The sequence below is a fragment of the Harpia harpyja genome, chromosome 5 (genome assembly GCF_026419915.1).
Source record: "Harpia harpyja isolate bHarHar1 chromosome 5, bHarHar1 primary haplotype, whole genome shotgun sequence".
NCBI classification, from domain to species: Eukaryota; Metazoa; Chordata; class Aves; order Accipitriformes; family Accipitridae; genus Harpia; species Harpia harpyja.
Genome location: NC_068944.1, coordinates 625,815 through 653,093, shown reverse-complemented (window position 1 = coordinate 653,093; position 27,279 = coordinate 625,815). Strand labels below are relative to the sequence as shown.

The 27,279-nt window shown below is 40.0% G+C and overlaps 2 long non-coding RNA genes across 2 annotated transcripts in view; one reads left to right on the top strand and one right to left on the bottom strand.

Moving 5' to 3' along the window:
* LOC128142344 (uncharacterized) overlaps window positions 1–27,279 on the top strand; it is a 172,726-nt gene that overhangs the window by 6,644 nt on the left and 138,803 nt on the right. The window lies entirely within an intron of this gene.
* The window catches only part of LOC128142343 (uncharacterized), a 49,702-nt gene continuing 44,303 nt past the window's right edge, over window positions 21,881–27,279 (bottom strand). The window contains exon 4 of the long non-coding RNA XR_008235355.1: window positions 21,881–24,098. This is a non-coding gene — a long non-coding RNA (uncharacterized LOC128142343). The remainder of the gene's footprint in view (window positions 24,099–27,279) is intronic.

The window sequence follows — 27,279 nt, the reverse complement described above, 5'->3', positions numbered from 1 at the left end:
ACTATGAGCCCCTAATACAGCACAGATCACCTTCAAATATATAGTAGATGTAGTATTACCTTTAACCAGTTGTCACGACCCGGGCTGGACAGAGCAGGGAGGGGTCGTGGTGAATTCGGAATTCCCTCGGACTAAATTAAGGTGAAACGACACCAAACGATCAGTTAAACATTTTATTCATGGCAGAAGCAAACTGAACTTGGAAGGCATTAACAATAGGTGGCGTGGTTTCTCTCAACAGGAATTGTCATGGAACTACTGCAGTAAACCATGTAACCCATGGTAACGATATACATCAATTCAGGGAATAAGGAGATCCCTCCAGTTGAGTCACGAGGTTCAGAGTGGACCCCCTTGCTTTCTAGACTCCTTCTCAGAGAAGAGCCTATGGGTGGCTGGATCCGCTCCTAGTCCCGGACTTAGTCAACGGTTTTATGTCTTAAAGGGATGAGGTGTAGGGATTATGAAAAAGGAAGGAGAAAGAGGGAGCAAGACAGAGAGGAAGAGGAAGAGAAAAGAGAAAGATTTCACTGGTCCTGGGTCCAGCATTGGTCCAGTCAGCCTAAGGGTCCAGTTCTGGTGGGCACATGCACGTGGGGCTTCAGTTTGTGTCCCTTTATCATCCTTGCCCCTCCTTTGGGCAGGCACTCAAACTCATTAGGCTAATTAGGTGTCAGGCGAACCTTCGGGAAATGGGTCAGTGGGCTTGGGGGTCATTTGGGGAGTAACTTGCCCTTCCCTACAACCATGACCATTGTTTGATCTTTGGCCATACAAGGTGAGCTGCCCTGCTCAGCATATCAGAACAGCATATCAGAACAGGGAACTGCGCATCCTCCGGCACACCCTCCCTGTCCTGTTGCTGATCTGTGCTGATCGGCTTCTTTCGTCGTTCGTTGTTAAGCAGAACTTGTCCCACCACAATGTTTGAGACATTAACTCTTTCAGCCTCTCACACCAGTACTAACCAGTTGAGGGGGACATGCCCAACTTTCCTAATTGTGTACAAACTACTGGCTAAAGAGCAGAGAAACACTGGGAAGTGGGAATATTTCCTTTGTGGAAGGAATGAATTAGGTTACTCCAGAGAACAGAGTCAAGTTCCAAACTGTGCCCCATTCATTCCAAAAGGCACTGAGGGTATGCAAGACCTAGATTTTCTATGCTGGAAATTATAATTTTGCACAAACTACTGATTGTCTTACTTTCCTATTAATTTTCAACCTTTCTAACATATAAATTACATTCTTATTTTTTTTATAAGGTAGTGATGTGAAGTCTTGCTCACTAGAAAAAAAGACAATTAAGTGCACAAAGAATAGTTACTGTACAAGTTGAGACTAACAGGTCTCTTCAAGGCTTGCAACCAAGTACAACTGCAAAACAACGTGGTTTTTGCTGTTATATGCCCTGAACCAGGGTTTTCATAAAGAAAAATTACTGAGAATGGGAACTCCCCCACTATGTTTACAGTAGTAAATAAAATGTCCAAAAGCATTCTTTACTCTTGAGGTTAGTTGGCATGGCACTGCTGATAACACATATCTGGGCTGTTAAACTCATTACTTCCTGGAGTAACTGGCCTGTCGTAACTCTGTTAGTTATCATTGGCCTCAGCACCTACCTCCTATACATCTTAAGGGTATATATTCCTTTCTTGTTTGTCCCATTCATGACACATCAACCTGCCTGTAAGGTTTAGGAGGCTGCCCTTTGAGAACTCTTCTCACTGTCACTGCCAGCACACCTCAGGGCACCTCTGAATTCCTGTTATTCCCAGATGTCCACTGGGACCGTTGAGAGGGTTGTTCTTCTATAGATAATCATGAACACCATGATTCACTAGAAAGCGAGGGTGCAGAGGGGAGTCCGGGTGGTGGTTAATGGAAGAGTCCACACCCAGATTTACCTCTCCTGCTCTTCATTTCTGGACCCTGAACCTTCCCTGTCTGAGGACCTGGCCCCTAAATGACAGATGAGGCACAGGCCTGCTGCCTAATGTGCAAATACAGACTCCACAAAGCCCTGATAGAGAGTGGTAACTGGGGCAGGTGCAGAAAAAAAGAGAACTGGGGGTAGGGGAAGGCATGCATCAGGTAAGGGAGCAGGCAATGAAAGTTGCATTTTTGTGGTAGACCGCAAAAATTTTGGGCTGCAGACTGTTGAAAACACATGAATGAAAGATGTGGGTAGGTTGCTGTAGCAATTTCTTTGCATAAACTATGTCCTTGTTGTGGTTTAACCCCAGCTGGCAACTAAGCACCACGCAGCTGCTCACTCAACTCCCTCACAGTGGAATGGGGGAGAGAATCAGAAGAGTGAAAGTGAGAAAACTCCTGCGCTGAGATAAAGACAGTTTAATAGGTAAAGCAAAAGCCACGCACACAAGCAAAGCAAACCAAGGAATTCATTCCCCACTTCCCACTGGCAGGCAGGTGTTCAGCCATCTCCAGGAAAGCAGGGCTCCATCACATGTAACGGTGACTTGGGAAGACAAACACCATCACTCCCAATGCTCCCCCTTCCTCCTTCTTCCCCCAGCTTTTATTTGCTGAGCATGACATCCTATGGTCTGGGATATCCCTTGGGTCAGTTGGGGTCAGCTGTCCTGGCTGTGTCCCCTCCCGACTCATTGTGCCCCCCCAGCCTGCTCGCTGGTGGGCTGGGGCGAGAAGAAGAAAAGCCCTTGGCTCTGGGTAAGCACTGCTCAGCAGTAACCAAAACATCTCTGTATTATCAACCCTGTTTCCAGCACAAATCCAAAACATAGCCCCATACCAGCTACTATGAAGAGAATTAACTCTACCCCAGTCAAAACCAGCACAGACAGACAGCAGCCATTAGGCCCTAAATCTATATTCAGGTATGCTACTGTTCCTGAGAGCAGAACTTGACCTTTTCAAAGTATATGTGTGTGGGTTTCTTTGTCTGGTTTTAGTTTAAAACTGGTGGAGGGGGACAGGAGCATACTGAACACTTGCCAAGAGGCTGGTATCATTTTGGATATGCAGAGAAGGTATCTAGATTTGAGAATAATAAAATCAGGATGACGTTTGGATTATCGAATAGATTGACTAGACTGCATGCAGTAATTCTACACCAATAACTTAATATGAAAGTATGCTGGCATTAGGACAGTTTTGAGCGAATGTTTCTACAAAGCATAGTCACAGAGCCATGCATGTAGCTAGTATATGCATTAAAGAAAAAGTAAAATCTTAGATTTATCACAGGATGAATCCAAGAGATCTACAGATCATAGTTGGATTAATGCAAAATGGAGGCATATTGAACAGAACAAACACAATTGATTATCTGTCTCACCTATTTATGTACTGCTGGACTGTTAAATAATAAAATAGTAAACAGCCAACATCCTTGTTTGGTTGGGTTTGGTTTTTTTGTTGGTTTTCATTTTTAATTACCTTGGAACTTTTGACCACTCCTTGGAATATGAGAGCTTTCCTTAGGTTAATCAGTTTTGGTGAGGACCAGATATTAAAACAGAGAAGGATAGTCGTCTTCTCCTGACCTGAAGAAAAATCCCATTCAAGTGTCATGTTTCTAAATTGAGAAGAATCCAGATCACTCCTTTAGTCTCCCAGTTTGCTTTATTTTTCCCTTTTGTTATCTGTACTGTATTGATCAGTGCACTGTTTAAAATGTGTATTGTCGTCTTCTTCCTGGTTAGCACACATTATACTAGAACAGCAGTACTTTAACACAAATCTTCCCTTCTGTCAGCCCTGAGAGGGTGGTTCAAGTTTTTATAAATCAATACTACAAACATCATCAGTATATTATTTAACACATTCAAATTCTGATGATAGATCAGATAATTAATATTTTAAGTAAAAGAGATGTCTACTTTTGCTGTGACAGCAGCTCAGAGAATGTCTCTGTATACTTTTGGATCTGTAGTCCTTTAAGTACTCTAAATTATAAGAAAGTATTTTAGAAAGCAGCAGCAAAATTTAGGTTTATTGAAAGATTGGAGGAACCTTAGAGGCATGTTTGTGCTTCGGATATATCTGAAAGAAAAAAATCCAGTTGGTGAGTGGGCATCAGAAAGTGCTTTATGGAAACCCTTCATCGGTACTTAGGCCACAAATATTCATATTATCTCTGTCGCTCTCTCTCTCAGAGACCATTATTATTTCATATTGTCAGTTTACTTCTGGACTAGACTTCATATGTGCTAATCTGAACCCACTTAATGACTTTACGAAAGTTGTTCTAGATTATTGATTGTATAAGTGACAGCAGACTCTACACCAGACTGGGGTTTTGATATGGCGAACATGCTATCTGTAAAAGTACTTGTGACCCTTAGGTATAAAGTAGCTGCATTACACCCTATATCTGTGGAAGGCATTAATGAAGGTGGGACACATATAATCACCATACAGTTTTTTACAGGCCTGCTTTGCATGATAAATTCTCTGGAAGAACACACCAAACCACCAAACCTTAAATGAAATTCTGAGCATGTGGAGTAAAGTGCAGTCAGTGCAATCGCTTTCCTTCTCCATTATTTTGCAGTTGATATAACCACACACCCCTCTTTGTGCTCTGTTTCCTCTGCCTCTGTGGGGCGGGTGTCACAGTGGGACTATTTCACTGGAGTTGAAAGAGTTTAAAAATACATTAACATCTTAGGTCTTGAGATATATTGGATCCAGAATTTTCCAGTTAACCTGTGGGTCACACAAAAAGCCTACAATTTGGGTCCCCTGAGAAATGCATTATTCAAGTTGCATATCCCTTCCAGAATGCTTGAAAATAGTGATTATAAACTGCTCAGGGTCTTGAGATGAAGAGTACTGTATAATTCCTTGGATTTACTATTGTGTTTATTGATGATAACTGTGTTTTCCCTCTCTCTTATGGGAGAGGAAACACAAAATAACTATTCCAAACTTGAATTTCTGACTGTGAAGATGGGGGATTTCTTTGCTCCTTTTTCATTTCCTCCTATCTAACTTTGAATTTAAAAATCTGTTTTTCTTCACTAAGGGCATATGAAGGATTTGATTACTGATAGCTCTCACACAGTAGCTTTTTTTTAATCATCTGAGCTGTCTACCTGCAGTGGAAGTGAATACCCAAAGTAAGCTGTCAAGAGTGCAGCTGGTATGATACCTGATAACAGAGCAACCTTCGTGGTTGAAAATGCAGAGACACATGTCTCCGTCACAAGTCTGTAAATTATGACTGCACTCCAGCGTTTCAACTGAACTGAGTTCAGGGGTGCATCCACATAAGAAGCAAATGAGTTGGAAGCTGTTTTTTATAACCTGGAGATCATAGTTCACTTATATCTAAGGAAAATTAAATTTTCTTCATCACTGTGGTGGGTTAAACCTGGCTAGATGCCAGGTGCCCACCAAAGCCACTCTATCACTCCCCTTCTCAGCTGGGCAGAGGAGAGAAAATAGAATGAAAGACTCATGGGTCGAGATAAGGACAGGGAGAGATCACTCACCAATTACCATCACGGGCAAAACTCGACCCAACTTGGGGAAATTAGTTTAATTTATTACCAATCAAATCAGAGTAGGATAATGAGAAATAAAACCAAATCTTAAAAACACCTTCCCCCCACCCCTTCCTCCTTCCTGGGCTCAACTCCACTCCTGATTTTCTCTACCTTCTCCCCCCAGCGGCACAGAGGGACAGGGAATGGGGGTTGGGGTCAGTTCGTCACACGTTGTCTCTGCCGCTCCTTCCTCCTCAGGAGGAGGGCTCTTCACTCTTCCCCTGCTCTGGCGTGGGATCCCTCCCATGGGAGACAGTTCTCCACGAACTGCTTCGGCGTGGGTCCCTCCCATGGGCTGCAGTCCTTCAGGCACAGACCGCTCCAGCGTGGGTCCCCCGCGGGGTCACAAGTCCTGCCAGCAAACCTGCTCCAGCATGGGCTCCTCTTTCCATGGGGCCGCAGGTCCTGCCAGGAGCCTGCTCCAGCGTGGGCTTCCCACGGGGTCGCAGCCTCCTTCAGGCATCCCACTGCTCCGGCATGCGGTCCTCCTTTCTGGGCTGCAGGTGGAGATCTGCTCCCCCGTGGACTTCCCTGGGCTGCAGGGGGACAGCCTGCCTCACCGTGGTCTTCCCCACAGGCTGCAGGGGAATCTCTGCTCCAGCGCCTGGAGCATCTCCTCCCCTCCTTCTGCACTGACCTGGGGGTCTGCAGGGCTGTTTCTCCCACATGTTCTCATTCCTCTCTCCAGCGGAAGTTGCTGTTGCACCGGTTGGGTTTTTCTCCCCTTCTTAAATATGTTATTCCAGAGGTGCTACCACTGTCACCGATGGGCTCCATCTTGGAGCTGGGTGGCATTGGCTTTATTGGACGTCTCAGAGGAACCACCCCTGTTGCCCCCCCGCTACCAAAAGCTTGCCATGCAAACCCAGTCCAATCAAAAAAAGAACAAAAGACACAGAATGTTTTTAGACTGATTTGTTTAAAAAATACCCCAAAGAACACTTTAAAGTAAAAGGAGATTCACAGTTAAAGCCATCCATCAACTTAATTAAAATGAGTGTGATACCTTTTTTATAGTTATTGTCCATCTAAAATTCAGCATTGTATTCCTTGACTGTAAGCCAATCCACCAAGTAAAAGAAAAAAAAAGAATAATTTTCACAACAAAGGGATTCCTTACCTGAAAGCAAGTATCCCTGTTAGTTTGTGCTGAACAATGTATTACATTGCTGGTTTGTGATGTATACACAGTTTACCAGGTTCTTGCTACGGTCCAAACGGATTTGAGAAAACATAATGAAAGGGATCATATTTTGAAGTACCTTTTCTGTCTATAAATGAACTTTAACCTTCTTTATAAGATGTTTAATTTTATTTGCATGAAGTAAAAATTCACATTAAAAGTGCATTTTTTTCCAAAGGTTTAATGCATAAACTAGCTACCTAATCTGCTTATTTCAGGATTCTGTGGATAGTAATATTTATATGGTTTCAAAGTCAATGGTCAAAGTAATGAGAAAAACCACAAAGGACTATTAAATATAAAGATACCACCTTTGGCTCAAATATGAACTGCAAATTGTTGAAGACTGGGAGGATATCAGCATTTAGTTTACCTAACCTTATACTCTTCCCTAAGTGTCTGATCTTGGGTGCTATCAGAGACAGGCTGCTGGGCGACAGGGATCTTCTACCGGATTGGATATAGCTGTTCTTCTGGCCTTATGGTTAATCCAGGCAGGGTCCATATAGATACTTCCCTTGATACAGGAGAGAAAAGCTGAAGCCTAGTGCTTAGCATTATTTAGAAGATCTGTTCCAACAAATTTGTTAACATTTAAGCTACCTGAACTGCCTGTCCCTAGCTTAACCCAAACACAATTATTCCTAAAAGGGCATCTCACCCCTCACTACTTTATTTGCTAAAGGGGAATATGAGGTCAGCTTAATTTGCTGGGCTCCACCTTGCAAAACGTTGTGCAAGCATGGTTTGTGAAGTACGCCGCCATAACTAGACGTGGATGTAAAATAACAATACTTCATTGTTAGTTCCCAGAGAAGATACACTTGAAGTGTAGAAGGAAATTTAAAATCAATGTGCCATTTAATTGCTTTTATTTCCTCAAATGACTGACCAATGAAAAAGCCATTTTGTTTTAAATGTGGGTTTTGGTGAACCATATCCTCAAACAGAAAGAAACAAAAATCATAGGCCTTTAATTTTCTCTCCCTCTGGCTATGTATTGCTCTGGGACTACTAAGTCTTGTAGCATCCAAACTGTCAAAGTGACTGTATGGAATGTAACATTTAAAATCCCTTAAGCAGTTGTTAGTCAAAGCTGTCCCATAATTTACAGTACATTTATTTTTAAAAATCATATTTATATAGCATCTTTCAACCCAAATGATCTCATAGCATTTTACAAACTGGATTCAATTCCATCAGCATTGAGATTCAGCCATCTCTGAGAGGTTAAGCAGCTGGCAAAACAGCAACTTCAGCTATCAGAGGGACAAACTAACATATTTGTTAAGACTGTTGAGGGAAATTCCCTCATGAGAGCAACTGTCACATCATTTTCATCTGCTAATGATGTTGATATTTCAGTATCATGGCTCCATGAGTCTCTTCTTCTTTCCTTATATCATAAGATTATATCATATAATCTGTGTTATTTGTCTACAGCAGATAAAGTGATGAACAGAATATCCTTCCAAGCAAGTGAATTTGCCAAACCATGTTGTGACATAGTGGCAAAGGAGAGTCTTGGAGAGATGTTGCTCTGTCAAAGCACCTTCCTTCCAACGCCTTACTCTTTGGTACTCGTGACATGCACAGAAGAAACAAATTCCCTCATCTTTGATTCTCTGAACTTGAGAGAATGGGTCCTCCTAGGAGTACATGCCAGTAGGATTATACCCCAGTCATGTGCATCTCCTGCTGCTTCCTCCCACTGGATCTTTCTGAGCTTCCCTATTAGAGGATCTGCCCTGTGCCCATGCAGAAACTGAAATCCATCTCATCCCTGTCGCTTCTCTCCTCTTTCGGGTAAACAGAGTCAAATGGGACAACACACAGACCCCTTTTCATAACATCAATTAAATGATATAATTATAGATAGAGACCAAGCAATTACAATGCTTACACTAAAGAACAGGGATAGACACGGCAAGCAGTTCATTCATCTTGTCCTTTGATATGAAAAAAAATGGAGTAGTTTTAAAGAATGAAATGTGATTAAAATGAAATGAAACTTGAGTTTACCAGATCTGAATAGTCATATAAGTGCATCCACTTATTTAGATATCCTCAGTCAGCAACATTGATTTATATAAGCTGTACAACAGAAGACATTATATGTGAAATCAGAGCTTTTCAATGTTTTTAAAAAAATTCTTCCAAGAGATGTGGTAAACAACAGGCAGTGAATTTTCCTTGCTAAATCCAGCATGTTTCAAGAACAATAGAACAACTGTTCACCTATTAAAGTTGGTGTTGAAGAACGGTATTTCATCGTCTGATATTTGTCATTCAATATTTGTTGTGCTCCTGTTCAAGACGTTTCAGTCTCCCTAATAGGAGCTGAAATAAACTATCAGATTTAGAGGATCACACCATGCATAGCAATTAGTGGAAATACAATGTATAAATAACTCGCAGACATACCATGCATGAAATATGTAACAAATGCAGTAACAGAAATCAGTGCATTTTCTCCTCGTTTTAACAATTCATCAAATGTTAAAGATGCCAAAATTATTTATATACAATGGACTGCTGGAAGGGTGGTTGGCCCAAAACCTATGGCCAGGTATCATTTCAAATGTTGTCTATAATCAAGATGATTGTAGGAAAGTCTCTGAGAAAGTGTAAGATAGTGCAACCCCATTCCTTGAATGGAGATAATTATACACTCTGTAGGGTTTTGATCTAGCTTCCATGCATAATCCGCACACCAATAAAGTAAAATTCACTTCTGTGTCCTGATACTGATAGGAGATTGTGTCAATTTAAGAAAGAGTTTATAGTATGCAGAAATGTTGAAAAGTTGCTTTATGAAGAGGCCATTAACATGTCAGGAGATATTCAACACTATAGCCGTGGGATGATTTTCAAGAATTTTCCTAGACTGGAACACCAGCTAATGGACACTTTCAAATTAAACCTTGTTTTCTTGGCGTTCAGCAATATAAGCTTGCTCGGCATTCCTCAGCTGAGATTGGAGGACTCTGGATGTGACTCTTTCCCTGGAGGTGTTTGGGTGACAGATGTTTGTATGTTCTACTGAACCCTCAGGGTCTTCTCCAGGTCAGCTCTTGTGACTTCTGCGTCTCCCATATCATCCTGACAGCTTTGGAAGTTAGCCTCCTGCATCCAGCCTTTGGGCGCTGATGATGAGCACTGCCTGCAACGACTGCAGAGGCCGTGGCAGCTTGCCTTCTCCAAAGTTATTTGTAAGTCCTCTGTCTCAGCACTAAAGCTTCTCAGGTTAAAGTAAAATTTTAACAGAGGAATAACTGTGTTGCTCCTCATCCTGCACAGTGAGTGGTGCCTTACTGACTCTTAAACTTTTAGACCACTGTCTGCAAGTGACAAAGGCTGCTTACTATTACAATGTCTGCTTAGTATTTTAAACAACATACACACTTACAGCATCACTCTTGCCTTGTACTGTAGGATTCATTCTGTCTTTCAGAATAAATGTAAAATAAAATAACTAAGTTTAGATACTTTCCCATTTCAGAACAGCATGAATTAATGCAGTTTTTAAGTTTGTGTTTTCTGCTGATGTAATGACTCACATTTCACTTTTTCTCAGCACTTACATTCTCTCTCAGGCTATTTTTTTCTAATACTCTTAGCATATAACTATGCTTCGTCCTTGAGATGGTTCAATTTTCTAATAACACACATTTCTTAAAAAATATTAATCCAGAGATTAACTCTTTGTGGTTAAGATTTCTGTATCATTTGTAGTTGTGTACTTTCTCAGATTACTTAAAGTTTGGTTTTTTTCTGAGATCTCACCCATATTTTCCATCTGTTGTTCATCATTTTGTAATTCTGCATGTCTTTTTCCTGATTTTTTTTCTGTTTTTTTTCTAAGTCACAGCACTCTTGAGTTGTAGTCTTGCTTTCTGTCAGATGCTTGTTTAAACAAATTCTGTACACACTGTGAAGAACATTTCTTTCAACCTAGCAACATTTTTCATACCCTTGAGGACATTTTTAAATGTGGATCTTGTGAGTAAACACATGAGCACAGGAAACCAAATTTTTCAAACTGAGCATATTGTGAATCTTTTAGGTGAAACATATAAAATATTTTCCAGTGCTTACAACATTAGAAATGAATGCATTTATAATTTAGAGAAAAAATCTGTACAGAAAATATGCACAAAGAAGATTAAATTCACGAAGGAAGTTAATAAATAAGTGCAAGTATCACTATATAATTTTCACTTACCATGAGGGGGGATTTTCAGGCTCTTCTGTTTACAGAAACCTAAATATCTTTTTAAAAGCACTTTTCTTCATAAGACTTATCATTTTTATATCAAAGATCTGATATTTTGGAACAGTAGTTCACAACATCTTTATTTTCCTTACAGACTGGCTTAACTTTTATAGCTAATTGCTGTTGTTCTCAGTCTTTTGTTGGGGAATCGTGCTGGGAATATTGACATTTCTCTTGTCTTCCCTCCTCATTTTCAGTTTCCCTGACTTCTTCCTTTATTTCTGTTGTGTTCAGTGAATCACTCACCATGTTGATGCTCAGCAGGAGAGAGGTTGACTTTGCGATGTGGGGCAGCGGACTGCCGATGCTGTAACCACCAGGAAGCCCTGCAGGCTACTGCTGTCACAGGGCTCTCTACTGCCCTGATCAATGGGTCCCTCTCCATGATGGGAGGATTTGCGTGGAAAGACTGCTTCATTTTATTTTGATTTTTAAGTGGAATTTAGTGTTCGCAGAATATGCCAGATAGAAGAGAAAGGGGCAGAAGTTCATCCTCTGTGCTGCTGTTGTAGTCCTTTGTGTCTTTGTTAAACATGCTGTCCAGCATGTCACTTTTGACAAGGATGTCTGTATGCAAGAAACTGCTTGGAGAACATCAAGGGCATCAAAGATGTGTCAGTTGTTACCCAGCTAGGGAGATTTGAGCCACAGACCTTAAAGAAGGCAGGTTCTCTACTCTGCCAGAATGCCAACAGACCTCTGTGCATCCAGATGTGTGTGGCTAATGTCACAGGTTAATATCACTGTGGCCAGCTATGGATAGGAAAAACAATTGACCATAATGTCCCCAAGGAAAAAAAAAAAGTGGCTTTGAAAATACAATGAAATTCCTATTTCACATGGTCAGGAGAACAGTGCACTGCTCGCAGTCTGGTGCATGGTCCTTGAACCAATGTGTAGCAAGGTAGTGAAATCTGTCCTTTTGACCATTATTGCATGTGGAACAATATATTGGAGAAAAAAGCAAGGCATCAACACTGTACTTTTACTGTACCTGACATAAATAATATACTAATTTGTATTATAAAACATCTAAAAAGGCTGCTTGCTTTGCTACTTAACATTTTCATGTGTATTTCTAACTGGCATATGGTGCTAATCTGACAGTTTTTAGAAGATGAAACCTTGCTCATGTTCACAGAATGTATCTGGTATCACCTCTGACCTTGGAGAAGACAGTCACCACATGCGTCCAACAATCCTCACCTTCTCAAATGCGTAGACATTTCAGAGGTAGAGAGTTAGTGGAGAAAAGCATGACATAACAGAAAATAAGCAAAGGTCTCTTTTTTTTGTCTCACCTGTTTTATGTTGTTGTTTGTCCAGTGATTTATAAAGCACTAATCTTGATCCATGCCAGTTCCATATGGAAAGGAATTAGTGCCTCACCCTCCAACCTCACTTTCAGACTTCGATCTTGCTCCTGAATATAGCATATTAACCGAGGCGGTTAAGTCTTGCTATGAGGAGGCTCACACAGCACTATGTACGGTACCAGCCTTCAGTCTTGAGAACCTGAGCAGGTCTGGCAACTCAACACAGCTCTGTGTTTTCTAATTTCAACAGAACTTGACAGTCACTTTATCCCTGCAGTCCTCTGATACTCTAGCATTTTGTGATAAGCCTCAAGTCCTGCATAGTACATGAGTTCATTGACAGGATGAGTGAAGAATGAGGAGGATTATTCATTGTTCCCATTAAATGTAAATCTTTTCAACAATAACTTAACAGGAGAGCAGTGTTACTTCACAGGGAAGTTTACTTTGGACAGATGTGCTTTAAAAAGCTACACTTTATTCTTGAACTGTGCTGAACAATGCTATTTCCTTCTTTTCTCCTCTCCTTCCCACTGTAAGGACCTTGTTTATTCTAAGGAAACCAGTGGTATTATCCTGATTTTGCACTGTGGTGACTAAAACTGTCCAGACTACCAAGGCTTTACATCAGGAGAGGCAACTGACACACTTGGGAAAATACATGGATCGCATGACACTGGCTCAGGTTCCAGTAACTCTGCAACTGCGGTGTGATGGGCTGCTCCCACATGCATAGGCCCCATGAGGAACACAACCATCGTGGTTCTGCTCTGTAAGTATGACAAGCACCCTGGTCATTCAATTTGAAGTCAGACTCTGGAAATACTTTCAAATGCACTTCATGTTGGTCTTCAAAGCCACCCAAAATAAGTCTGGTAGGAAAAGTATATCATATCTGTAGGAGAGGTGATTTCTATCAGAAACTGGAAAATCATGCACACATTAGCTAGAAAATGAGGGCAGAGTTTTAAGACAGGGATCCTAGAAATCTCTGAAATTCCCTGTCATTATAGTTAGGAAAGAGTGGCTACTGTATGCTACACATGGGCTTGCTTTGGTTACAGTTTTCTGCATCATTCTTGCTGACTGTTTATAAAAAAGTTGGCTTATCTTTATTAGCCTTTCCCCATGACGGGAGATGGACTGAATGATCTAATAGGCTGTTTTCCATTTATGACTTCTGATTCCATAAATAACATTTTTTTGGGTGGAAAAATAAGGAGAACACCAAAAGATGCCTATACAGAAAACCAGAATATAATTTTATATTATAATAACCATATTAGAATATTTTCAGGAGAAATTTCTACTAGTGTATTTCAGAAGGACAGCTTATTAGTTGGTTGCAATTTAAAACGGATCCAAATACTGAGATGTAGTGCTCTGCTTTCTTTCATTGGCAGGTGGGAGAGGAGGGAACGGCAGAAGGTGTCCTGAACTTGGTTTCCTGACTCAGATAAAGACTTTCTCTATTGCTATTTTATATAACCTCTCAGTCTTATTTCCTACATCCTTTAAAAAAGTGGGCTAAAGGAATGCATAATAAAAGCTGTTATTTCATCTCTGTTCAACAAGATTGACAGCTTCTGTAAAACTCCATAATTATCAATATTTTGCTGAACCATACTTTCTACCAGAGTTACGACATTCTCCACCATCACTATGTATTTCCTTATCTGTTTCAAAACCCTGTGTGCATCTATGCTTAAAGAAATGTAAGGTGCAGTTCTTGCCTAAAGAAGGCTTTGCAAGATATTCCCCACAAGAAGTTACAAACAGACCCAAGCTTGAACAGTTTTCCAGGCTTGAAAACACAGGGCTGAAATTAACTGCAGCTCGGAAGGAGATGGCAGTGCCCAGGTGCCTGAAATAAATCAAAATGAAATCATAGAAGTATAGATAAGGTTTGAGTGGCAAAGGCCTTGTTAGTTACTTTTCCCTTCTTTGTAAATGTGCTTCCTCTTTTTATCCCTGTGACCTACTTTTTGTCATCTTCTCCTGCTCTTTTTTTTCTTGCTTGATGGGAAAAGCCAATTTGTACTGGGCTACTCCTAGACTTATTTGCTGGGACGAAGAATTTTCAGCAGGATTACACAGATCAGAGAGATTAAAGATTCCACTCAGGCTGGTTGTCATCAGATCCAGGTGCTCCTCAACACTGCATCTACATTTCCAAACCTCTCAAGACGTACTCATCTCCTTTTGCCAAGCAAAAGGTTTGCAAAGAGCAGGGTGGAACAACAAGCACAACTGCCTTCTCCAGTTTGTGAGTTTCGCAGCTTTCTCATGATTTGGGGCTCATTAGGGTGGTTACAACTCTCTAGTCAACTTGCATACAGAAACAAGTGTAAAACACACACACACACAATAGCAGTGAAATGCGAAGCTGCGTAAAACTCAATGTATCACAGATTTGAACCTCAAGCTCATAATTATATTCATGAAAAAGAACAGCTTTCCTTGTTTCTTTGTGTGACCTTTTTCCTGTAGAATGATTTTCTAACATGCACCAAATGTCACAGTGTTTTGAAAGACTGAAAATGGTCTTCATTCACAAAGGTACGTAAGCGCAAATCTTTAATGGGACTCCGCACCTGCTTCAGGCTATACATGCACCTAAATACTGAACTGAATCACAGCCCTCAGTAGGAAGAGAAACCCCAAATGCTCAGACCCTAATTTTCTTTATTTATTTTGAAAGTTGAGCAATTGAGAATTGATAAAGTAGCATTTAAAGAGAAAAAGGCCGCATGTGATTTATAAGGTATTCGAGAAGATACATTAGAAAGCATTATGGGATGCAATCAATCAGTGCCTGGACTACTCAAGATACTAAATGCTTTTCTCTTTTCTACTTTCAGCAAGTAAGAGGACAGATCAGGTATTAGTATGGCACATTTTTCTAACTGATGGCATCATTTTCTAGCACCTTTTCTTGATTTATGTTCCAGTGTTTATCCAATTTCCTTTATAACACCATCCAAAGCAGAAACATTAGGTATTTGTTATTTAACTTCTATGATACCTTCAGAAATTGGCAGAACAAACAGGACTCATATTCTTATTGTTGCTTTAGATGACAATTTGGCAAAACGGAAGAAGTGAAACATTAAATTCATTTACTGTTGTTACCATAAAAATACGGCATTGTTAGCGCATTTTTGGCCTTAGAAGAAATTTGACTTTCCTTACTAGCAGCAAGGTTGAGTGAAAAAGACCTTTTCCTGTTCCCAGTAAGATAAATAGGAATTTTGGCACCAACATACAATGGGAGGAACGCTGGTTCCTAATTATTCATGAATTCCTGGTCTCAGACTGAACTGCACAAGAGTCTGGAAACTGCGGGCAAATGTAGCTCATAATTTATTTAGCAAACTATGGAAATTTATACTGAAGAAAGAGAATTCTATTCCCTGCCTGAGGGATTTCTAGCTATCTCAAGGCCAGTTTGGAGATAGTGATTTCACTGGAGTCTGTCCTTTGTGACTTCAGTTTGCAATCAAAAAAATAACCCACTGACAAAAAGCCCACTGTGCGCACTAAAGAGCTGGGGATTCTACAGAATCAGCCAAATGCTCATTCTTGTTTCCCAAACTAATTTTTCCCTTCCTTTTCAATGTAGTATATTTGATGGCAACATTGCATAACATATAGCATGCCAGCAATAACTTGCAAACTTTGGGAGTCTAACAATATAAATAACTTGATCCATCCACCCAACCTGACCAGTTCCAAGTCTTGTCTTTGCTTTAAAGATGACTCAAGTTACAGCTTGGGGGTTGGTCCTAGCTAGAGTCCATGCACCCTTGAAAATGTGAGCATATTGTGGCTGTTTTACTTGGTCTGCTGGCCTGTCCAGGGATACAAGCTGAATTTTGATCTCATCATATTTAAAAAGACCACAGTGCTGTGTCAATGCAGATGAAAGTTATCAAATTCTATTAGCCTCCTAATGCCTTCTCACAACTCCCACATGTATCCAACAAGGCAGAAAATTTTCTTTGCGGTACTAGCACAAAGGAATTTCTAAAGTAGATCATATTATTGCAGCAATAAAAATGATGAGAGGTGTCAGTAAAAGGTCTTAGAGCTGTAAGTGAACTAGCAACACTACTTTGGACATTGTAGTTCAAGTATTATTTCACTGTGGTGCAGCCATTTAGACTAGATTACCTTAACATAAGCTACTTTGGCAGAAAAGACATAACCTCAGAGACATATTTTGAGACGTGAGAAGCCCTCCTTATGTTGAACCTTACTGTCACATATGTCATCAGTGGTGGCACTAGAGAGGTGGTACATAGGAAACACAGATATGTTAAACCTAGTCTGTACCTGATAGACCCCCAAATCAGGAATGATGTGAAATTGCTCTCTCTCGCTCCCATCATGATTATACACACAGCTTTCTGAGTCTAAGCCAAACCCCAGAGAAGTCAGAGAATCCCTTTGATACAAGGGAGGCGTGTGTTGGGTGCACGTCAACGCTTTGTTCGGAATCCACTGTGGCTGGTATTTATTTTTTCAGAATCTATTGGTCTGTCCCACTGTCATGGTTTAACCCCAGCCAGCAACTAAGCACCATGCAGCCACTCACTCACTTCCCCCCAGCCAGTGGGATGAGGGAGAGAATCAGAAGGAAAAAGGTAAAACTCATGGGTTGAGATAAGAACAGTTTAATAGAGCAGAAAGGAAGAAACTAATAATGATAATAATAACAAAAATAAAATTACAATAATAATAGAAGGATTGGAATATACTAAACAAGTGATGCACAATGCATTGCTCACCACCTGCTGACCGGTGCCCAGTTAGTTCCTGAGCAGCAATCCCTCCCAGTTTATATACCGGACATGACATCACATGGTGTGGAATACCCCTTTGGCCAGTTTGGGTCAGCTGCCCTGGCTGTGTCCCCTCCCAACTCCTTGTGCCCCTCCAGCCTTCTTGCTGGCTGGGCATCAGAAGCTGAAAAATCCTTGACTTGGTAAAAACACTACTTGGCAACAACTGAACACATCAGTGTGTTATCAACATTATTCTCATACTGAATCCAAAACATAGCACTATACCAGCTACTAGAAAGAAAATTAACTCTATCCCAGCCAAAACCAGGACACCCACTAAAGTCACAACTGGAATAAAAGTTATATGATTTCTAAAAAGCAATAAATGCTAGATATTTCTTTGCCTCTGGTATTTTGAAAGTATCTAAGCTTTTTCTTCTGACTATGGGGGCTAAACCCACCAATATTTGTAAGACTCACAATAAAACTGGCAACATTGCATAGGAAATCCCCAATGAAAATTACTCAAAGCATTTGACAGACTTATAGTGTACAGGTAGCCAGTGTTTTGGACTGACCTATAGGAAATTCAGTTTTCCGTTATTACTAAATACAGTGGAGGCAATCTTCTGGCTCTCAGAGTTTGATGGAGCCACTGCTAGGGAATCCCATAAACTCTTTTAAACATGCTCCCAGCATCAGATTCACAATAGCAGTTAAATATAATTTACTCTAGAGCACCAACAAAACCCCAGTATGAAAAAGGCAATGTATTACACTGTGTACCACTGGCTAGGAGGATCATTAGGGCAAGACATATGGGAAAGGAATAGCAAGATCATACATACGGGATAAGGTGTCATTCTCACTGAGTGAATCACTTGAGCAAATAGAAAATACTGGCTGAGATGACATTGCTGCCCTTCACTGCAGAAGAACTTTCAGGAACATATCTTGGGTTTTTTCCCTCCCTCAATGAGCTGGTAATTGCAGCCTGAAAATTTTTCTAATCTCAGTCCCAAAAGGATATTGAATGATTTAAGGGATTTATGCAAGTTAAACCTCTCGCAACAGAAACTAGCCTGGGGGGTGGGGGAGTAGGTAGGTAGGGGTGGGAGAAAAACTTAAAGACTTGTCCCTTCAAAGCTTTTGCTTCCTCATGAGGAAATTTAGGGCAGTGTATGAAATCTCCTGCCAGATCTTTCAATCATTCACAAAATGCTAAAAAAAGGAATTGAGCAGTGTTCTCTGAAAGATATGAACTTTGCCAGAGAAAGCCCTAGCACACTTCAAGAAACAGGCCAATTCTTCTTTGGTTCTGACAGACTTAGTTTCTGTGCCTCACTAGTCCAGGGATGAAATGAGAAAGGTTCATTCTCTGTGTGCCTTGGCTTGTCCAAACTCTAGAGGCACCTGAGTGTAACAGTAGCAGCAGCATATGATAATGTACATTTTTCTGATAGACTGTCTTTTGTCAGGTACTACATAATGCAGAAGTGGAAAGGCACTTTGCCTGGTTTATCTGCATCTATGCCAGAAGATTTCCTGGTAGAGCTCGTGCAGCCAGAGGATGCAATTTTGCTATGTTCCTAGCCTTATAGCTAGGGCAGCAATATCCTGTAACTTATTTAAATTCAGGGAGCGTTTTTTAATTTCCTATTTCAGTATTTGACTCTTTTCTGGGGGCAGAATGAAAGCTATCTCTACCTCTCTTCTTTGGAGAAAGAGAATCCAGCAGGGGTTGCAAATACCCCTATAAAATTAACCCCAGCATTCTGTACACTTTTTGTAAAGCATAGGCTACTGAAATTTTCACATTACTATGGTACAACAAAAAACCATGTTGTGAACATTCCATAAATTATTGCATCTCTTATAGTACTTCTGTGATGATGATAAAGCTACTTGTCTTCCAACAGCCTTCAAACCATGCTTCTCCTGTAGCACACTCTTATCAGAAGCCCAGGACGCAGTTTGGATTGATGTAATTTGACATGGTTCTGATGAGATTCTGGGAATCTAGTATGACAAATAGACATGAACAATACAAACCTTCCAGCTAACAAGTTTTGAAAAGAACTAATGAGAGAAAAGAGATAACTTGGAAAAGAAATGATACATTAAAAAAATGGTAAATGTCCTAGCTCAAAAACATCTCTATTAAGAAATGCAGAAAAAAGTCTGAGAAATTCAAATTCAAAATGCTAATGAGATAATACGAATCCTCTTAGTTGTGACTATATCTTAGGTATCTATTAATGAATATTCATATAAGGATTAGCACCAAGTTAAAGCAACAAGCTAAAAATATACTACCTATGTATATACAAACCCAGAATCTTACCACCGGTTTGGACAGATACTTATCACAGACAATAATACCAAACTTTGAAACTGCTATTTTCTTTGAAATGGTAACATCAGCATGATATAAACTGTTCTGTATAATGAAGAAATATTTGCCCTTAAATGGAATTGCTATTGCATACTTTGAAAGTATTCACTAGAAAAGTCTCTTGAGGGAAAGGGACTTAAATTACAATTTTGCACATATACACAGTAACATTACCCTTATTTAAATTGTCACTTGTAAACCTAAGTGGTAGTGCATTTCTATCCCCTTAATCTCCAGCAAAAAAATATTATCGTATTAAGTGCGTCCTAGAGTCTCAGCTTTCACTGAAGCAGAAAATGTTCTTACTGCTTATGACATAGATAACCTTAAAAATAAGAACTGAGTATAGCTGAGTATAAATGATGACAACATTTGCATCCAGAAAGAAGCCATTCATCTCAAGAAGTGGTTAACTCTGCAGCTACATTGGTGGCAGTTTAGACATCTCTATTTTTAACTAACTACAGAAGGATTAAAGCATAATGCATTATTTTCTATCTACTAGTATCTGTGTCCTTTCCAAATTAATTTTTGTATACTCAGATATGATGAAAAACCCTATTGTTCTCAAACTCTGTCTCTTAATATCTTTTGTATTGCTGTTATGCATTGCTAAGGAAAATCTGTAGTACGTTGAAAACAGGAGACACTGGAATAAGAAATAGAGTGAAATAAAATACAACAAAGAACAGAGTGCTGCTTCTACTATCCCCTCTTGTTTGAAGCCCTATGCATACTGCGTATGTGTGTGTATATATATGCACACCTACACATACATACACATACATATATATAATATATAAAAATAGACATAAGTATATATGGATAGTTGCAAGCAAGGCTGTAATGCTAGAATTAAAAGAAAGTGCCACAAAAGATTCATTTCACTGCAGTAGAGTGTGCCTAGTACAGGGTTTAGGCCACAATTTAGTTTAGTTAAAAGGATAAGGAAGCGTGGAGCTCAATACACTTTCTGAAGAGCTCTTCAGCTTCCTCTTTACTGGTCACTCCATATACTCTTGTGAGGGCCATGACTATGTTATTTAAAAAAAATGAAATGGAGCCTTTTGTGGCTTAACAGAACCATTCAACTTCTAAATAGCCCAGGAAGTGAGCAAAACAAGTTTCATTTATTGTATAAATTGTAATTAATTTTCTCATTTGGGATATATCTGATTTTTTGCAGGATTCAAACTGTATTGATAGGACAGACAGATCAACATAGTGGCATGACTAGAAAAAGTAAATGGAAAACAATATTTATCCCTCCTCTTAATCAGTAGTTCATTTGATAGAATGCGGTACAAGAATAAGTAATAGCACAGGAAAATGAAACAAAGGACTGTGATGAAAGGAAAGACGGTAAGTCTAGGTGAATTTTATTTTAGGTAGCGCTACTGCAAAACTTATCTATAAGCTATACAACATTTCCCACAATATTACAGATTTAAGGTTTTATTCCATTTTATGCCACTTTTCCACAACTGACCATTTCTATGAAATTTTCTTTATTTATTTTCTGTCCTGGTTTTGGCTGGGATAGAGTTAATTTTCTTTCTAGCAGCTGGTATAGTGCTATGTTTTGGGTTCAGTATGAGAAGACTGTTGCTATCACACTGATGTTTTCAGTTGTTGCTCAGTAGTGCTTATACCAAGTCAAGGATTTTTCAGCTTCTGATGCCCAGCCAGCAAGAAGGCTGGAGGGGCACAAGGAGTTGGGAGGGGACACAGCCAGGGCAGCTGACCCAAACTGGCCAAAGGGGTATTCCATACCATGGGATGTCATGTCCAGTATATAAACTGGGAGGAGTTGGCCTGGGAGGGCGGATCGCTGCTCGGGAACTAACTGGGCAGCAGTCGGCAAGTTGTGAGCAACTGCACTGTGCACTGCTTGTTTAGTATATTCCAATCCATTTATTATTATTATTGTCATTTTATTATTGTGATTATTATCATTATTTTTTTCTTCCTTTCCGTTCTATTAAACTGTTCTTATCTCAAACCAAGAGTTTTACTTTTTTTTTTCCCAATTTTGTCCCCCATCCCACTGGGTGGGTGGGGGAGTGAGTGAGCAGGTGGGTGGGGGAGTGAGTGAGCACCTGCATGGTGCTTAGTTGCTGGCTGGGGTTAAACCATGACATTCTCAAACCATTAATTTCCATTAAAGACACCAAAAAGAACCAATGGCACACACTGTTCACTATTTAAAGACTGTCAAAGATTCAGAAAGTTTAATCTTTGAGAGAGTGCACCACCACGCTTCCACTTCTCTTTTCCTACTTAAGTTAGTAACAACCACTGGCAAAAAGCAGAAAGGGTGTAGCTAACTTTGAACTATAGTTCAAATACTGAATATTTTTGGAGGGCTCATAGTGAAGAAATTTCAAGATGTGAAAATCACTATTGTTTTTATACCAAATAATAACTTGCTAGTACAAAGTTAAAGAAGGACAGCAGTTAGACTTTCTTGGGTTTGGGGGTTTTTTTGAGTGGCAGCAAATACTGTTTTTAAGACAGGCTTTTTTTTTTTTTTTTTGTCCCCACTTTTCTTTAAATGATTCTGCCACAGTACTTGATAGTGATGGTTATGCTTATAAAGATAAAATGAAAGTGGTGATCAGAATGTATAGTGTTGACAGGCAGACAGGCCTAACGGAAATATTCTGCTGTAGAAGTGAAATTGTAATATTTCCAGTTGGTAAGCAATCATCTTATTCGATACATTTTAAATAAGTCTGAAACGAGTTATCTTCTCTCAAGAGCACCTGGTGTACAGTAAACTTCCAAAACTTCCCCGAGTGTAACATCTACAGCAAAAATGTTTATTCAGAAATGAGAGAAAATATCTGTAACCTTTAAAAGAGGCATATTAAAAACGTTATGGCTTCATAACATGCATTATGAAAAAAAACCAAACCAAATCCAACACTCCAAAAGGCAAAAAACCACTGTCGACTGTGCAACTGAAATACATTTAATTTACATGGTTAGTGAAATCATTAAAATATCTGTTTATCTTATCAAAATTATGTAGTGCAGGTCAAAACATTTCCAGAAACAATTTTTAGAATCCAGAATGTCACATTCTAACCTTGGGAACGCTGCATATGTGTTGATAAAGTAACTTGGCAAAAAAAATCTAAGGCAATGATCAGATTATTCTACCTATTTTTTTTTATTTTGTGTGTGCACATGTGGGTGGGGAGGTAATGCCACCTTTGAGGATTATGAGATTGAATATAATCTTCTGGATGGATACAATCCTATAACCACCTTCCTTTTTTTTTTTTTTTTGAATGATCATCCATTTCAATGCATGAACATGGAAGCAATTATTTCAAGGGAAATACTTAGTTATAAGGAATTTTGTGCTTACAGAAACTTATCAGCCTGCTTGACTTCATTATTACATTAGGTCTGCCTTGGCACACCTTTAGTCTGCCCTCTGACAGCTTCATGTTTATATGCAACTCCCAGCATGAGCCTAGACTTAATCACCTATTTGACTCCATCTTCATGGAAGCTTTTGCCTCATGATGCAGTGTGCTAGAGTTTAGGGCTGGCCTTTCTGTGTGGGAACAGTAAGGAGTATTTCTTGTTCAGGTCGTCTGTTACTAGATCTCTGGGAAAAACTGATAGGCTAGTACCAGCAGATGGGAAGGTTTTTAAACACAGGCCAGTTTCTAAAGCTGCTGGTCAAACATTGTTCACCTCATAAATAACATAATGATCTCAATAAGAATGTTTCTGGAGTCAGTAAAAAATCCCACATGCCGAAAAAACATTCAAATCTGGCTCTTCAGAGCAGTGTTCCACCACAGAGTACCAGTCTTAAACAAGAAAATTACTTTAGTGTTCAGTTCACAGGATAATACTGCAAAAAACTGTGAAATTAGCAGATCTGAAAGGGAAATGCAAATCACAATCAGGTACACAAACATCCACCAACAAATAAACATGAAATGTATTTGTCTAGAGCTCAGGAGTAAAGCAAAACTCAAGAATAAGGGACTCCTGGGTAGCTGTTGGGGTGAAGGAACAGACTGCAACCAAAACTTAGTATCAATGGTGCTAGCAGGACTTCCTTTTAAGCTTTTCTAATGTTTCTCATAAGACCTTATTGCCATCAATTATAATTTTGCTAAGACTAGAGCCATTAGCACAAACATTTCCCATGCTAGACATGTCCTTCTCTTCGGTGTTGTAAAACATAGAACATTATGATATAAATAGTATGTACTAATAGTAATATTATTATATAAACACAATTTGAAAGGAATGTATTCAAGTACTCAAAAAAAGGAAATGACCTCAAGGGAAAAAAAAAACCAAACCCACAACATATTTTTGTCTATGCCTATACATTTCATCCATTTTAGAATCACATTGAAAAAGAAAATGGTTTATTCACACATGGTGAGTATAGTCTTATCTGTTAGGCAAGCTCATCAAAGATGAATTTTGGATTAAGAAACCCTCATTGTTTGTCTGCTGAAAAGCAGGACTTTTCTTGCAGATCCCAAGTCCGGCAGTAGGCATATCAAGAACCTCTTTCAATCTGTATTTTCCCTGCTGGCCTGAGGGGCAATGAGGAAGAAGTCCCTGAAACAAAATGCAAAAGCAACATTTATTAGATTATTAGATGCTGAAAACCCATGCCTAGACGTGGAGAACAAGGGGAAAGACGGGCTGAGAAAGCTGGAGTAGGGGTCGAGTGGAGGAACCCTCAAAATGTGGTGAAGGCTGAGTCTATCATGCAATTAAAGACAGCTTCTTATTGCACGTGTATAATAAGACAAATTTATATTGTTCTAACAATCTTATTCTATCACTGCCTAATACTAAGACCTTGCCTCTGCTTGACTTTGTTGGTCTTATTATTAAATGAAGAGTCTGGGTTAAACTAAACTGATACCTTTGCACATGACTGCAATTCTCTATTGACCACAGAGACAGAAACCTTTAGTTTAGGGCTGAAGATGCTGAGTTGTCTGCTGCTAACTGAACTTTCAGGAGGCTGTGGAAATTGTCACCGATGCCAGGCAAGCCCAGAGTAACAGCAGGCTGCTGAACTTGCTGACAAGAACTACAGTGAAATGACTGCACATCAATGAATTTGTAACAGTGAAATGAGCCACAACAGGCAACTTTTTCAGGAAAGAAAACTACCTTTTATTTATGAATATTTAAAGTGACACTGTTTGAAAACACATCCTATGTTTTTATTATGGAAATTTTATTGATAACAGATTTCTTTCTGCTGACACCTTGATTTCCTTTAAACGCTGGCAGTTCTTTGACAGTTCTTATTTTTTATGCCATGGTATTTCAGATAAACAAAGAATTCAGCTCAAGGGATTTTTCTAAAATTTGACAGCTCTTCCACATTTAATTTCTTTGACAATTTTTAAACTACTAACCCAGTCGTAACAGGGACCGCAAAACAAGGCAGTTCTGACAAAGTACACATGGTGTTTGAACCTTCTGTAAAAGCCATTTTGAAATAGTATATTGCTGCTGTAGTTGATTTTGAAGCATTTTAGAAATGTATCTGCAAATGTAAACCTACTGCATCTGACTTGAGTGACCATATACACTAGACTGGGTAAATGAATTTTCTGCTTTTTCTTGTCTTTTACTTGCTCACATGCTCCACACTTTAGAAAGAGATGTGAATGTAATATATATTGAAACAGAAATTACAATTTTTTTCTTAATTTGAAATTGAAATATATACGTTTTTTAATAACTTTTTTCTTTTTCTTTTAAAAGGCACTTCAGATGTAAGAGAGGTCATGAGATGACCTTGAGCTTTTTTTTTTAATATATGATTCTGCACGTATGTACTCGTTTCCTATGAAGCAGCACATTAGAGGCTTTCAATTAACACACTCCTTGTCTTGGGGTCTGGTCCATGGCAATCACGAGCCATTTTTCAGCCATTCCACCTTATGAATTGTGTGTCAGTTGCTTTGATGAGGTATGTGTTGCCAAAGTATGACCAGAATTTTATCTATCGTCAAAGTACAGAAAGTGTCTCAATCACACTTGGTATATAGACCTCAGATTCAATTAAGATGGGCTTCACTCTTTCTTGAAGTCTACAGAAGTTGTATAAAGGCAGGTAAAGAATAAACACACTTCTAGCTGAAGAATGTGAGGTAAAAATGGAGGGAAGGTTACAGGAAAATGAAGGAAAACTGCTTTCCAAATGAGAAATCATTGGTAAAAAGACTGTGGGGATGCATAACCCAGATCTTACAAGGAAGCTGGAGCCAGTGTAGTGCTGTTAAAGCATCATGAGATAGACACTTCAGTTTTTCCTAAAATGAGAAATCTTCATAGAATCATTTAGGTTGGAAAGTACCCTTAAGATCATTGAGTCCAACCGTTAACCTAACACTGGCAAGTCCCCCACTAAACCATGTCCCTAAGCACCACATCTACACATCTTTTAAATACCTCCAGGGATGGTGACTCAAATACTTCTCTGGGCACCTTGTTCCAATGCTTGACAACCCTTTTGGTGAAGAAATTTTTCCTAATATCCAATCTAAACCTCCCCTGGCACAACTTGAGGCCATTTCCTCTCATCCTATCACTAGTTAATAAAAGAGACCAGCACCCACCTCACTACACCCTCCTTTCAGGTAGTTGTAGAGAGCGATAAGGTCTCCCCTCAGCCTCCTTTTCTCCAGACTAAACAGCCCCAGTTCCCTCAGCCGCTCCTCATAAGACTTGTGCTCCAGGCCCCTCACCAGCTTCGTTGCCCTTCTCTGGACACGCTCCAGCACCTCCATGTCTTTCCTGTAGTGAGGGGCCCAAAACTGAACACAGTACTCGAGGTGCGGCCTCACCAGTGCCCAGTACAGGGGAACAATCACCTCCCTGCTCCTGCTGGCCACACTATTTCTGATACAGGCCAGGATGCCGTTGGCCACCTTGGCACACCGCTGGCTCATATCCAGCTGGCTGTCAACCAGCACCCCCAGGTCTTTCTCTGCCAGGCAGCTTTCCAGCCACTCTTCCCCAAGCCTGTAGCGCTGCGTGGGGTTATTGTGACCCAAGTGCGGGATCCGGCACTTGTCCTTGTTGAACCTCATACAACTGGCCTCGGCCCATCAATCCAGCCTGTCCAGATCCCTCTGTAGACCCTTCCTACCCTCCAGCAGATCAACACTCCCACCCAACTTGGTGTCATCTGCAAATTTCCTGAGGGTGCACTCGATCCCCTCATCCAGATCATTGATAAAGATATTAAACAGAACTGGCCCCAATACTGAGCCCAGGGGAACACCACTTGTGGCTGGCTGCCAACTGGATTTAACTCCATTCACCACAACTTTTTGGGCCTGGCCATCCAGCCAGTTTTTTACCCAGCGAAGCAGACACCGGTTGTAGCCATGAGCAGCAAATTTCTCCAGGAGAATGCTGTGGGAAACAGTGTCAAAGGCTTTACTAAAGTCTAGGTAGACAACATGCACAGCCTTTCCCTTGTCCACTACACGGCTCACCTTGCAATAGAAAGAGATCAGGTCAGTCAAGCAGGACCTGCCTTTCATAAACCCATGCTGACTGGGCCTGATCTCCTGAGGTCCCTAAAGGAGTAATTTCTTCCTTTAATGCCCTTCCTCTGTAACAATTGAAAACAGGGCATTAGACCTAAAAACATTAATGGGACTTTTGCTTTTTAACTAGATATGCATTTTAGCCTCTTAAATGTCTTTTTACTCCCATCCAATGAGGATAAACGAACCCAGCCATGCTCTATGCAGTATTTGCT